The 12,400-nt window shown below is 46.6% G+C and overlaps 1 protein-coding gene across 9 annotated transcripts in view; it reads left to right on the top strand.

Moving 5' to 3' along the window:
* The first annotated feature begins 1,880 nt into the window (after positions 1-1,880).
* ZMYM2 (zinc finger MYM-type containing 2) overlaps positions 1,881-12,400 on the top strand; it is a 90,302-nt gene continuing 79,782 nt past the window's right edge. For 3 of the 9 annotated variants that reach the window (XM_035326624.1, XM_035326632.1, XM_035326615.1), the window contains exons 1-2: positions 1,890-2,172; positions 3,146-3,204. The gene's annotated coding sequence lies outside the window, so the exon portion shown is untranslated. Of the gene's footprint in view, positions 2,173-3,145; positions 3,205-3,621; positions 3,641-12,400 lie in introns of those variants that run through there. The other 6 variants (XM_035326649.1, XM_035326658.1, XM_035326641.1 and 3 more) reach the window with 4 other exon arrangements.

Here is a 12,400-nt window from a genome sequence, read left to right as displayed (position 1 = left end):
TCAAAGCTCTCAAAACCTGGGACTTAAGTCTTCTTGAATTTCTTTCTGAACTTCATTATAGCAGAACAAAGATGTCTTCCTGAGGTATGCAACTGGAAAGGTGGGAAAATGTGTAATGCGGAGGATGACTTAACATGCCTTTGACTAGGTTTTCAAGGATAATGAGGGAAATGCTTAGGAACCAGCTGACCTGACTGAACATACAGAATCATAAGGGTTGGAAAATACATTCAAGATCATCTGGTCCATCACTCTACTACCAATGTCACCCACTAAACCTAAGCGCCATATGAGATTTAGTGTTGAAATTTCAATGGTTGTCTGGCTACCATGAACATAGTTGGACAATGTTGTAATGTGGAAAAATGCTTATGAATTATTTGAAAAGACCTTCAAAATGAGTGGCAATAACTCTCCTTGGCATGTCCCACCATCATCTTACCTCCTTCAACCAGGAAAGAGGTGGTGCAAGCTGCCACCAGCCCTCAGGTAACTCTGTCACTTCAACACAGCCCTCCAAATTTCATCAGAGAGGTAGGATGGTGTGAAAATTCATAAATTCCTGTCAACAATTTACAGTAACAGCATTGGGCAAGTGCTTGGCTTGAGCTGTTGACTTAAGTATGCCTCTCTGGGTGGGACGGTTGGGAAGGAATCAGATGTATTGTTGTGACAATAGAAGATAGAACATTTCTCGTCTTTCCCACACATGAAAATTATTATCCGAGCACACCAAGGGTGGCGAGGGAGAAGCCCGCCCTTCAGCGACTGGAGCGCCGTCGGAGGGCTCGCTCCTCCGCCGGTTGTCCGGGCCGGTCCCGCGGGAGGCCCCGGCTCCGGCATGGAAATGGCGCCGGCAGCTTGAACCCGTGTCCTCAGCCCCGCAGGAGGCTCTCTCCGGGGGACACCGCGCCGCGTGCTTGACGCGAATTGATCCGGGCTGGAGAGGACAAGGGCGGGTGCTCGCTCGTTCTTCCTCCCTCTTCTGGGCAGGGGAGGACGAAGGGATGGGGCAGAGCCGGGCCGGCTCGCCAGGTCCTCGACCAAGCGGGCGTGGGTGCCATGGCCGGAGAGGGGGCACGGCGCCGCGCAAGGGAAGTGCGCATCCTCCATTTTGGCAGAGGGCGGGCGGACAGCTTGGCTCCCGGCGCCTGGCTGCCGTCGCTGGCCCCGGAGCTCTCTTCCCCACCCCGCGGCGCTGCCAGGGGGGGCCCGGGCCCCCCTTCCCTCCGGGAGCCGTGCAGGGGCGCCTCAAATGGACGCCCTGCTGCGCCTCCCGTTGGTTTGAATTGGTCCCAAGCTCCCCGCAGCGGCTTCCGACAAAATGGAGGACGCCACCACTGCTACCACCACCACCACCACCACCAGCAGCAGCAGCTCCTCCAGGAGCCATGTCGGCAGCTGACATGGCTCCCTCCCCCACGGGGGGTGGGGGCAGGAGGGTGCCCGCAGCCGGGGCGGCGCTGCTCGGCGGGGCAAGGCTGCGGGTGCCCGGGGGCAGGGTCCTTCCCCGGGGCTACGGGCGCAACCTCGCTCTCCCCTATGGGAGCAGCTTCCATTATCCACCCTCCGTCCCTCATGGAAGTGGCCCCGGGCTGACAGCCCCGCCGGGGGGCGGCGCCTTCTTGGTGGGGGGGAGGCTGGAGGCGAGCCCCGTCAGCCCCCCAAATTCTCCTTTTCACGGGGTAGCTGAGCCCGCGCCCCGGGGCTGTCGCGCCCGCAGGGACCGGGCGCAAGGCGGGGACGGGTCTCGCAGCGGGCGGCCCGGAGGAGCGCAGCCCGCCCGGCCGCGAACTTGTGCGAGTTGCCGCTGTCAGACGGCAGCGGGGAAGGGCGAGGGGGCGGCCAGCCCGGCGGGCGGCGCTCCGGTGGGCACCGACTCGGGCTCCTCAAACCTGATGGATCAAAGTGGGAAGAACTCGAGGCACGGCCAGCGGGAAGATTGGCAGCTCGCAGGGTCAACCGGCTGCGGGCAGCCCTGACGGGCGGGCGTCCCGCCCACTCCGCTCTCCCAGCGCCAGTGCCCGCCCTCGGGGCGAGCCAATGGTGGGGCGGAGGGGGCGGGCTTTGCCCAAGCTCGGTTGGCCCGGTTCCTCCTCCCCTCCGTTAGCAGCTGCGCTTAGCCCGGGACTGGACCGAGTTAGAGTTGAGACGCCGGAGGAGTAGCGCAGAGTGCGTGCGTCCCCGCGGGGGGGTGGGGGGGTGGGCTGCGGGGGGGACACTCGGCGCCCGCTGAGCCCTGGGGAGCCGGGTGAGGGCCGGGGGGGGCTCCGCCGCCGCCGTACCTCGCAGCTCCCCGGGCCAAGTGCCCCGCTGTGGCGTCGTCGGTGCCGCCGCGACGCCACCTCCCGGGGTAGTGGCGGCGGTGGCGGTAAGGGGGGTGGGGGGGGGCGCACCGCCGAGGGCAGCCCCGCCGGTACGGCCCGGGGGTGGGCGGCGGGGGTAGCCCGGGGGCAGTGCCGGGGGGGGGGGTCGGGGTATTTGGGGGAAGGGCCGGGTCTGGGTTAGCGCCTCCTATTTTAACTCCCTCCCCCCGGTGCCCGCCGGCTGTTGTGCCCCGCTGCCTTGCCGTGCCCCCCTCCCTCCCTCCCCACCACCACCACCGCAGCCCCCTCCCCAAATTCCCCCCCCCAACTGCCCCCCCCCGCCCCGGGTGCCTCCCTCCCCCGTGCCCGGCGCGGCTCCTCCCGTATTGTTCGTCTGGGTCCCTCTAATGGCGGACAGGAGGCGGCGGTGCTGCCGGCCGACTGCAGGGGGGCAAAGCCCGCACCGGGGGCAACTGCCGGGGGGGAGCTGTATGCCTGCGTGACCCCCCTCCCCCCCCCCGGACCACCCCACACACACCTCGGCGTGCCGCTTCGGGGCCGCCTCGGCCAAGTTACCGGCTCCCGGCGGCTGCCGCCTCGTCCCCACACTCGCCCCGGGGAGCCCCCGCCGCAGCTGAGCCCCGGGTGGGGCCCGGCTCGCAGGGGGGGTGCAGGAAGGTTCCCCCCCCCCCCCCAGGGCAGCCTCTGTTTCTCGGTGTGTTTGGAAGGGTTGGGTTTGAAGGGGATGCGGGAGATGCCTGCTGCCCTACTCGGGCAGAGGAAATGCTGCCTGGGGGCGCTGCTCGGTGCCCCGTGTTAACCCAGTGTCTTTCCCTTAGGCTCCAGCCCGGTTTGGTGCAGCCTTGGCAAGAGAGCGACGAGGAGAGGGAGCTCCATTGTGAGTGCTATTTATGTATATACCGCTGCTTCGGCTAGACCTGCTCACCGAGGGCTTGACCCCCCTTCCTTCCTTCCTTCCTTCCCCTCCGGGGGCAGGGGGTAAAAAGGAGGGGCTCGGGTGGGGAAATTCCTGGGTCCGGCAGCTGCTGCCCTGGGGCGAAGCCCCGGTAATGGCTGTGAGGCGGCTCCTCCTCGGGGTGGGCGCTGCTGCTGCTGCAGATATCGCTCCTGCAATACCAACTCCGGCAAGCAGACGACGGGCTGCTGCCGCCGCTCGCCTTACCCGGCTCCGGAGGGAGGGGGAGGGCATATTTCGGGTGCCCTCTAGAGTCTCAAAGCGAGAATGGAAATCCAGAACGAGGCACCTTTTGCCATCTTTATTTTCTTCCTCTTTCTCCAAGCCCGTGTGCTGCGTGTCTCAGAGATAAGGAAAGGTACGGGAGGTTTTAAAATAAGCCAGCAATTTGCGGAGCATGCTCTGGCATCTGGTCTTTGTGCGTTCAGGTTGGGTCTTAACACCTCTGGATTTGCTTGGGTGATTTCATTGGGTGCTTTTGGTGTTTTGTGCGCCTTGGCAGTGCTTCTGAGCTATCTGCTTTGCCCCTTCCCCAAAAAGCTGAAGGTCACTAGGGAAAAACCCACAGCTTCTTAATAATGATCTGTTTCAGTGCTGTATCTCTGTGGGATTTTCAAAGCAGACTCTGTTCTCCATTGGGTGATAGGCCACCTAAGGGGAGGCTTGTTACCAAACCTTGTATGTAAGATCGGGGTAATTTGACTCTAGTTTACATGCTTTTAATACCTCTTTTTTTTTTTAATTATTTTTTCTGTGTACTGTGGAAAATGGTGATTCTGAAATTGTAAAGTAGCACAGCGAAGGAGAAAGTAACCTGGCGTGTATAGATGCACGTTTTGGGAGCTCATGAGTTTGGATGAGACTGTTGTCTGCAGGCTCTCGCCGCTAGAGGCCACTGCAAAAAGCGTAGCCTAGCCTTGGGAGGTCTGGGTGATAACGTGCAGCACAGAGAACAAAACAAAAAGGGAGCGCCTATCTTTTGCTCTAGGTCCTTGAATTGGGCACAGGAGAAATTCAGGTGTTGTAGTCTTCTCCACTGCTTGTATCTTGAAGACTTTTTGTTATTATCCCCTTGCCATTCTAGGTAGTGGATTGCCCAGCTTTACATAGGTTGCCACTTAGGCGCTTTTTGGTGGTTTACATGTAGAAGGAATAAGTGGTTCTCTGCAAAAATGCCACTGCTAAAGAGGAAGACATGAGATCTGAATTTATTCTGAGCTTCTAAAATTATCAACTTTGTGTAAGACTTAGGAGTTTGTATGGTTTATCATTAATAAAGCGGTCTGTTCTAAACCTTGACTTACTACTGTATATATATATTTATTATTATTATTATTATTTTGCTGTGCCTTGGAAGAAAGGCTACCGTCTCATTTTACTTCTGGTTCATTATACATCCCAGTCTAACAGCTGTTCTGCTTTTTCTGATGTTTCTTCATGTTAAAAAAGTAACTTCTAACAGTGATCCAGGCAAGTAATGCTTTGGAAGGAGGGAAACTGTTGTGTTGGAAGGGAGCGGAAAAGGATGTGTACTGGAGCTGGTATGAAAAAAAATATTGCAGCTTTGTGTGGCTGCCTATGAAAAGTTAAGAATACTGCCAAGAACAGCTGTATAGCTAAGATTCAGCAAACCTCAATGAGTAGTTGCCATCTGGTTTGTGAATTACACTAACGTCTTGCACGAAAGCATCCTACTAGATGGCACATTGTTCTCCACCAACTGTGGTGGTGGTGGTACAGCCTTTTCTCTGCTACGTGGCTGGAGGAAAGCAGTGTGTCCTATGGCATGTGTTAGGCCAGGCTGTTGTGTGATGGGAGTCTATTCCGTGCCTGCTGCTCTGCTGCTGCATGGGCACTCCAGGCTCCTCAGCCTTAACTTGTGAAATGAAGGTGATGATGGGACATAATTAGGTAGTTAGACAAAACATATCTTTTTTTTTTTTTTTAAAAAAATAAAAGACTGTTTTAATTAGAGTATCTACTAAATTTGCTGTGTATTGTTACTGATCCTCTTTGACCCTAAATATGATTTCATTCTACTCTTGCTTATTCTGAAATAATACGCTAAGAGGGATTTGCATTGGCAAGAATGTACTAATGCCAGTGGAAAAATGAAAGCAAGTTTACTGTCTTCTGTGGGGCTTGTTCAAGTATGCAGAGGGATGTAGGACCAAAACTGATACAAACTCTGAGACTTTTGCTGGCTTACTTTGTGTTTTTGTCCAGCAGCATCATGAACAGCCTTGAACTGTTACAGAAGCTTTCATTTTGGTTTCAAGCAGTAAATACGGTATTACCAAAGTTCTGTCGGTGTGTATCGGAGTTCACAACTAATCAATATACTCAGCAACGAAAGCAGATTCAGGAGTTCTGTGAATAATTTATATAAAGTATTATTACTGATGGAAAATCCAGTGTTCATGGAGAACTGCTTTGTTATTCTAGGAGGCATGTACATCACAAATAATAATAAACTCTACCTATCTGTAGAAAGAGATTGAGATAGAAAGTTTGGGAGTTTGAGAAGTAAGCTATCCCTTCTGAGAAGTTGAAGATAATGAATGGTTGCCTCATGAGGTAGTTAAAGCCCTATAGGCTGTAGGAATTTTGTTGTCTGCTGAAACTGTTGGGTTTATCTCAACTGTTAGAAGCACTTTTTTGTAACTTCTTTAAACTTTATTTCTGTGATTTATTCTTACTAGGTGAGTGCTTCAGTAAAATATCTGGGTTTCTGAGAGAGTAGAGTTCAGAAGAAACTTAACTTCCACACTTGCATCTTACCCTGTGTGCTGCTGGAAAATATGGTTGGCAGTAGGTGTTAACTTGGTATGTGACTCACAGAATGGTTTGGGTTGGAAAGGGACCCAACCTCCTAGTGAAGAATTTCCTTCTTGTGTCTAATCTAACCTGTTTTAGGTTAAAACAATTATCCTTTGTTGTACTACTACAGGCCCTGGTAAAACTATCTGTTCAACTTAGTTGCTAGTATTAAAAATCTTAATTTTGGAGCAGGATTAGTGAGTTTGTCAGTGTTTGGTACTTGTGAGAAAATTTTTGGATAGAAGAGAGAAGTGGGAGACTTCTGAAATGCAGTTCCCTGGCATGTCCCCTTAGTTAACCCACGTGGACTACTTGGCTTGAAACTCCACGTATTTATGCTTGTATTGTTTTGGCAGTTTAAGACTTCTGTCTTTCTTACAAATCATCAATTTTAAGACAAAAGCCATAATTGTTCTGTGTAATTCTATGCCACTGGAGTTCAGTAAGATTCGTATGTACACAAAAAAGATTGCATATCTGTATGGATGAGAACATCGGCAGTTGTATAGGGGTTGGTGCCTGTCCTTTATAGATGGGTTAGATCTTATCTGTCCGTTAAGGAAGTATCATGTGTTCACCTGAAGTATTTCATGAATCGGGCATGTCAGTGATTCAAGTTTTGTTCTGATAGCATACTAGAGTAAGAAATCAGTTGTTATTTCAGTCAGTGGTTATAACACAGACAATGAAGTCAAAGTGAACAGAGATTATTCAGTTTTGTGGTCAAATGGGAGCCTCTGGTGACATGGTTGCCACCAGCGTGTTTTTGCAATTACTCTGTCTGAAGGGCGTTAATGCTTTCTGTGTGTCTGCTAAAGCGTAAGCACTCCATCTTCCTCCAAGCTTTTTGGAGCAACCTTTCACCATAACTTCCTTCTCTACTGCTGCTGTTGGCCATTGGAGAATAATCTGATGGGGGTGTTGTGATCAGCGCTGGGGCAGGGGGCTCAGAAGACAGTGCTCAACTCTTTGAACAGAGTAGATGTAGTAGAGCCTTGAAAGGCACTTGGACATTACTGGTGCTCTCCCCAACCACATTGAACATCAGTAACACAAGAGAATTGTGGATTTTAAGCTTTTCTGAGATGAGATTACATAAGCATGCGTTGCTGTTGGGCAGAAAGTATAGTTTTGGATCTCTGGAATACTTTACATGTGAAATGTTAATGCTTTGCCTAAAATAAATAAATGAATTAGGTATTCTGTAATTAACCATGTTAAGGTTCATAAACTCTATCTTTAACTCTTACAAGAGTTATCAGAATCGTTTTGTTTGTGTTACTGTTGCTTCTGAAATCTGTAATGCCAAAATTTGTGTACCTTATACTGTACAACGTTATTGAAGCATAGTCCTTACTCATTAGCTTTAACGCTTACTGACAAATGCTGAGCAGGTAGTCATCTTAATCCCATCTTTTTGGAGAAGTGTGTAAAATACTGATACTCGTTTACATGCACTGTTAATTAATTGGAGAAAAACTGATTAGATATTTGCGCCATATCTCACCAATCTAACTCTTGGGGGTGGCAATAAAGTAGGTCATGGTCCTCCACTGGAGAGAGGACAGTGGCGTTATGGAAGAGCTCATACAGCTTTCTATATAGTTTCCTATTTTCTTGTTAAAGATAGCATTGGAAGAAGAAAGTCATTTTGGGTATAACCCTTAGAAAATCCTGTGTATGTTGTTATTCTGAATTATCCCCATTGAGCCTCAGTCACTATAAACATGGACCTGTTTTGCAAACCCTAGACTTCTGACAATGTTTTGTCATCTTGTGCTCCTTTAGGCTTTTCTGTGAGATACAGCTATACTGAGCTCCAGACAAAAGTCCACTCACGAAGCAAGTATGCCCACCCACCAAAAATAAAATAAAATTTAGGCTTGCTGAAAATCTTTCTTCTTTCTGAGTTCCTTTTTTTTGCATCTATCTCTGTTAGACCTCTCCAGTTTGGTGTTTGCCCCTAGTACTACACCAAATTTCTCTAAAAGTTATCTTGCTCATCTCATTCATGAAGTCAGCTGTCACCTCTGTATGGAGGGTTTTCAAATCTCTCTCTTCCAGACTTGCTGCTTTTTCTACCAGCTGTATCGCGGTGTGTGCCTCTGACATCTCTTTGTGGCTGTCTGACCTTTAGCTCAGGCTGCTATCGCAAGGGCAATCCTTCCTCCCCAGAAGGAAAGCTCTCCATGCTGCCTGTCACTTTTGGGCTGTGTTGTCATGGGACCTCTGGTTTAAGCCTGTAATCTAGCTATTGTTTTAGACACAGAGCACGCTGTTCTTCTTACAGATAATATGCTCTATCTTAATTGCTAATAAACATGTAAATGGTTGTTATTTATCTAGTTATGTGATCCATTATCACATGCATCTCATACCTCGTTTTTGATCTCCTGTATCTTATAGTAACACTTTTTCTTACAGTTTGAGTAAAAATGATCCTGATCTGTTGATGTGCATTCAGAATCTTCAAGAGTGATTCCGAAGTCTTTGGCTTTGACTGTCTGATCTTGCATCTTACAGTTTATGGGTGTAAAAGTGACAGTTTACCAGCCTTTAAATTGAAGTTGGGGGTTAGCTGTGAAAGGTATTACCAGTATTATATATATATATATTTTTTTTTTCGTTAAGAGATTTTTAAGGGCTCTCCAGAAAGTGACATCATGGGCAGTTGAACACCTTTGTCTATTCTCCTGTGATGCTCCTCATGCTCAGGGAGGTTCCTTGTGTGCATCATTTAAAGCAGGTGCAATCTAGTAATGCAGAGGAAGCAAACTTCAACAAAGCCTAATAAAAAAATAAACCAGCACCTTTCCCATTACCCTGGGACCCAAGCACTCCATCTTGGAACAAGAGCTAATTCAAACCGTTGTTTATGGTGGTGCTCTTTCCTTGTATTCTCATTTTTGTCTCTCTCCATCTGTTGTCCCTTATGTTTAGGTTGTTTGCTTTTTGAACAGACATTCCTATTCTGTGTTTGTACAGTGGCTAGCATAACGTGGTCTGTAACTTTGGCTCCTAGGAACCTACGATATGAGCTGTAATAATATGGGTGTGGTATCAGTGCATTTTTTCTTCCTTTTTTTTTTTTTTTGTAGCTAGGGAAGGAGGACCTAGTGTTCTGTTACACCTGAAACCATGGCACAACTTTATTTCACCAAGAATTAATGACTAATATGTCAACCAGTATATGTTTATGAACTGCCTCTAAGAATTTACCACACATCTCCTGAATTACTAGCCAATATATTTGTGTTCATGGTGGTTATTTATTTATTTAATGTTAATTCAGAAGATAAAGTGTTGTTCTGACAGATGGCTCCTCATTAAAGAAGCCCAATATTATCTAGAAATTCCTGTAGGATGTTCTATGCAATGCATACCAAAAAAACCCGACTATTTGGAGGTGACAGGAAATGGAGAATACAACAAAGGTGGTTTTTTATTTATTATTATTTTTTAATTTACCAGATGCAAATGTTGGATATATTTTGAAAGTATTGCCATTGTCACTGTATTTGGCTAGCATTATGTACACTTCTATCCAAAGAATTAACAAATAGAAACACTGAGATGGTCTGCCTAATATTGTGGGTAGGACCGCAATTATGATCTGAACGAAGTCCAGCATTTTTTAATAATTAAAAAGGACTGGAGAGTTCAGAGAAGACCTACAAGACTGACTTGGGGAGGAGTGGAAAATATGCTTTGTATTAACAGATTTTAGAAATTCAGTCTTTTTCTCAATTAGGAGAGAATAGGTTAGAGTGTGACGTAATCCTGGTCTGAGACAAACTATGCACCCAAGAGCGTATTAGGTAATTGGGTGCTTTTCCTGCCCTCTGTGTTGAAGACTTAAGTCCTGAGGGCTGGTTATTGGCTAAGCAACACAAACTCAGGAAACAGTGGGTAGCCTTTCAGCATCTAGGGTAATGAAGAGTTGGAATAACCAATTGAGGTACCACTTTATCCTTCCTAGGTAAAAGTTTAAATAGGATTTGAAAAGCTCTCCATTAGCAAAGTTTTTGATGTATTATTTTTTATGAGACTTGGAATACACTTTGTACAGGTCTTCATTCAAGTTACAGGGTTGGACTCAAAAGACAAAATACTGGTTTAGAACAAATGCTATATAATGGATTTTTAATAGGGTTCATTCAAATAAACATCTATTGCTTGTTTGCGTGACTGTGTAAGCCACCCAAATTTAGGACTGTTGTCCTCTTCTCTTTTACCAACAGTGGCCTTTTCTGTCTCTTCTGGGGAATCGGTTCAGCTCCACAAATCCTCACAGTGAAGTTTCTTCTTAAGGGGAGCTGTGTAGTTGTTGGGTTTTGTTCTTAGTTTTTCAGCTCTCTATCACTTTAGTCCCCATGAGTGTGGGGACCTGTGATTACCTAGTACAAGCGTGAGAAGGGGAGAATGTGGGAGAGTGGAGTTGGAAGCCAAGACCACGGCAGTCCTGTCCTAATCTGGTTGTGTTTCTTGTCCTGTTCTGGATTTGTTTCTTTGTTGTGGAACAGCAACCATGGCAAATATAGTATGCATTTTGTTGTTGTTAAAAATAAGGCTACATTTAACTTCTTAAAACTAGTTGATTTTTTTTTTTTTTCCACTCAATATACTAGAGTCTTCGCTACATAATGTAACTTAGCGCCAGTCAGGGAGAGCAGCTGTGAAAACTTACCGTACCAGCCATGCTGACCATATCCATTCTTGTCTTGGATCCCAATTCATATCAACTTTACCTCTGCATCAAACTTGAACTATTTTTTTCTCACCCCTGCTTTTTTACGTTGCTTAATGTTAAGATTTTCTTTCCTTTGTAATAGTGTGGCTTCATTGGCTGTTTGTCCATAGTCTACGAGGGTTTCCTTGCTGTATCTAGCACAGCATTCCTATAACCTCTCAAATTCATTTTTTCCTTTTTTTTTTTGAATTGCTTAGATGTGTTGAATGCTAATCACTGAAGGTAAATCGTGTTGAAGAAGCTTGTCCACACTCAGCCAAAAAATAGTAGGTTGTTAGCTGAACTGGAGTATTTCTCAGATGAAAAAAATCTGTTCAAGGCTACTACTTGATGTTTTTGCTAAAGACAAGAGGAAAATAGGTTATCTGTAAACTTCTTGTTCATTTATAAGTTATATTGAACGGTACCTTTTCCTCCTGAACACATAAAAAAATAAAAATTGATTTTAAGAGCTTTAGTAAAAAATGTTTGTGAGCCCAGGCTCTGAGAAACTGGGCATGCTGTTAGATACAATGTTTATCAGTTATCCCTGGAGAGTTATTGGGCAATACATATACAACTGTAGATTGCATGCTGGTTTTAAAATAATTATAAAAAGGAAAAAAAAGGGGAAAACTAAGAGGAAGCAGCTTGGCCAAGAAGGAGCTGGGAGTTCTGATGGACACCAAGTTGAGCATGAGTAATGTGCCCTTGCAGGTATGATAGCAAACAGCATACTGGGCTGAATGAAGCAAGACTGTAGCCAGCAGTTTGAGGATAGCGATTGTTGCACGTGGTTTGATACTTGAGAACACAGCTAGAGTGTTCAGTCCAGTTTGGGGTTGACCATAGTATGATTAAGTGATTGGGATGAGTCCAATGGAGGGCCACCAGGATGCTTAGAGTTGGAGCATGTAACAAATGGGGGCCAAGAGGGATGGGGGTGTATTTAGATACAAGAAGAGAAGGCTAGAGGGACATATAACTGTCTTCAGCTGGTAGGAAAGTATAAAGATGAAGCCAGATACATGATGGTTGGACGGCAGGTAATGGACACGGGTTGCAACCAGGAAATTCTGAAAAGCTAAGATGACAGTTGGCACTGGAAGAGGGTGTCCAGACAGGTTGGGAAATCTCTATAGATACTCGAGACTATGTTGGATATAATCCTAAAAACCTGACTTAACTTCAGATATCGGTCTTGTTAAAAATTTGACACCCTTCTGAGCTGGAGTGGATTTGCTAAGGTGACATCCATCAGCCCCTTTCAAAATCTGCTCTTGTATAATTCTATTAAACTTGAAGCATTTAAGCAAAGTCTGATATCATTTAGTGACAAAAAATACTCTCAACTGATAAGCAGTGCTTTACTGCAAGTTATATTGGACATTTATTTTTTTTCATAACAAAAAAATGATGCTGTTAAGATAAAATCGATAATGTAAATGTGTGAAGCATGGTTTAAAAACTAACACCTTAGATGTACTAAATTAAAAAAAAAATACAAGGAAGGTTCACTTATTATGAGAATTAACATTGCTCTTTCTATTAAATTGGTATGTTCCTGAA

This window comes from Oxyura jamaicensis, chromosome 1, assembly GCF_011077185.1.
Source record: "Oxyura jamaicensis isolate SHBP4307 breed ruddy duck chromosome 1, BPBGC_Ojam_1.0, whole genome shotgun sequence".
NCBI classification, from domain to species: domain Eukaryota; kingdom Metazoa; phylum Chordata; class Aves; order Anseriformes; family Anatidae; genus Oxyura; species Oxyura jamaicensis.
The sequence above is the reverse complement of the archived record's forward strand: the minus strand, read 5'-3'. Positions and strand labels throughout refer to the sequence as shown.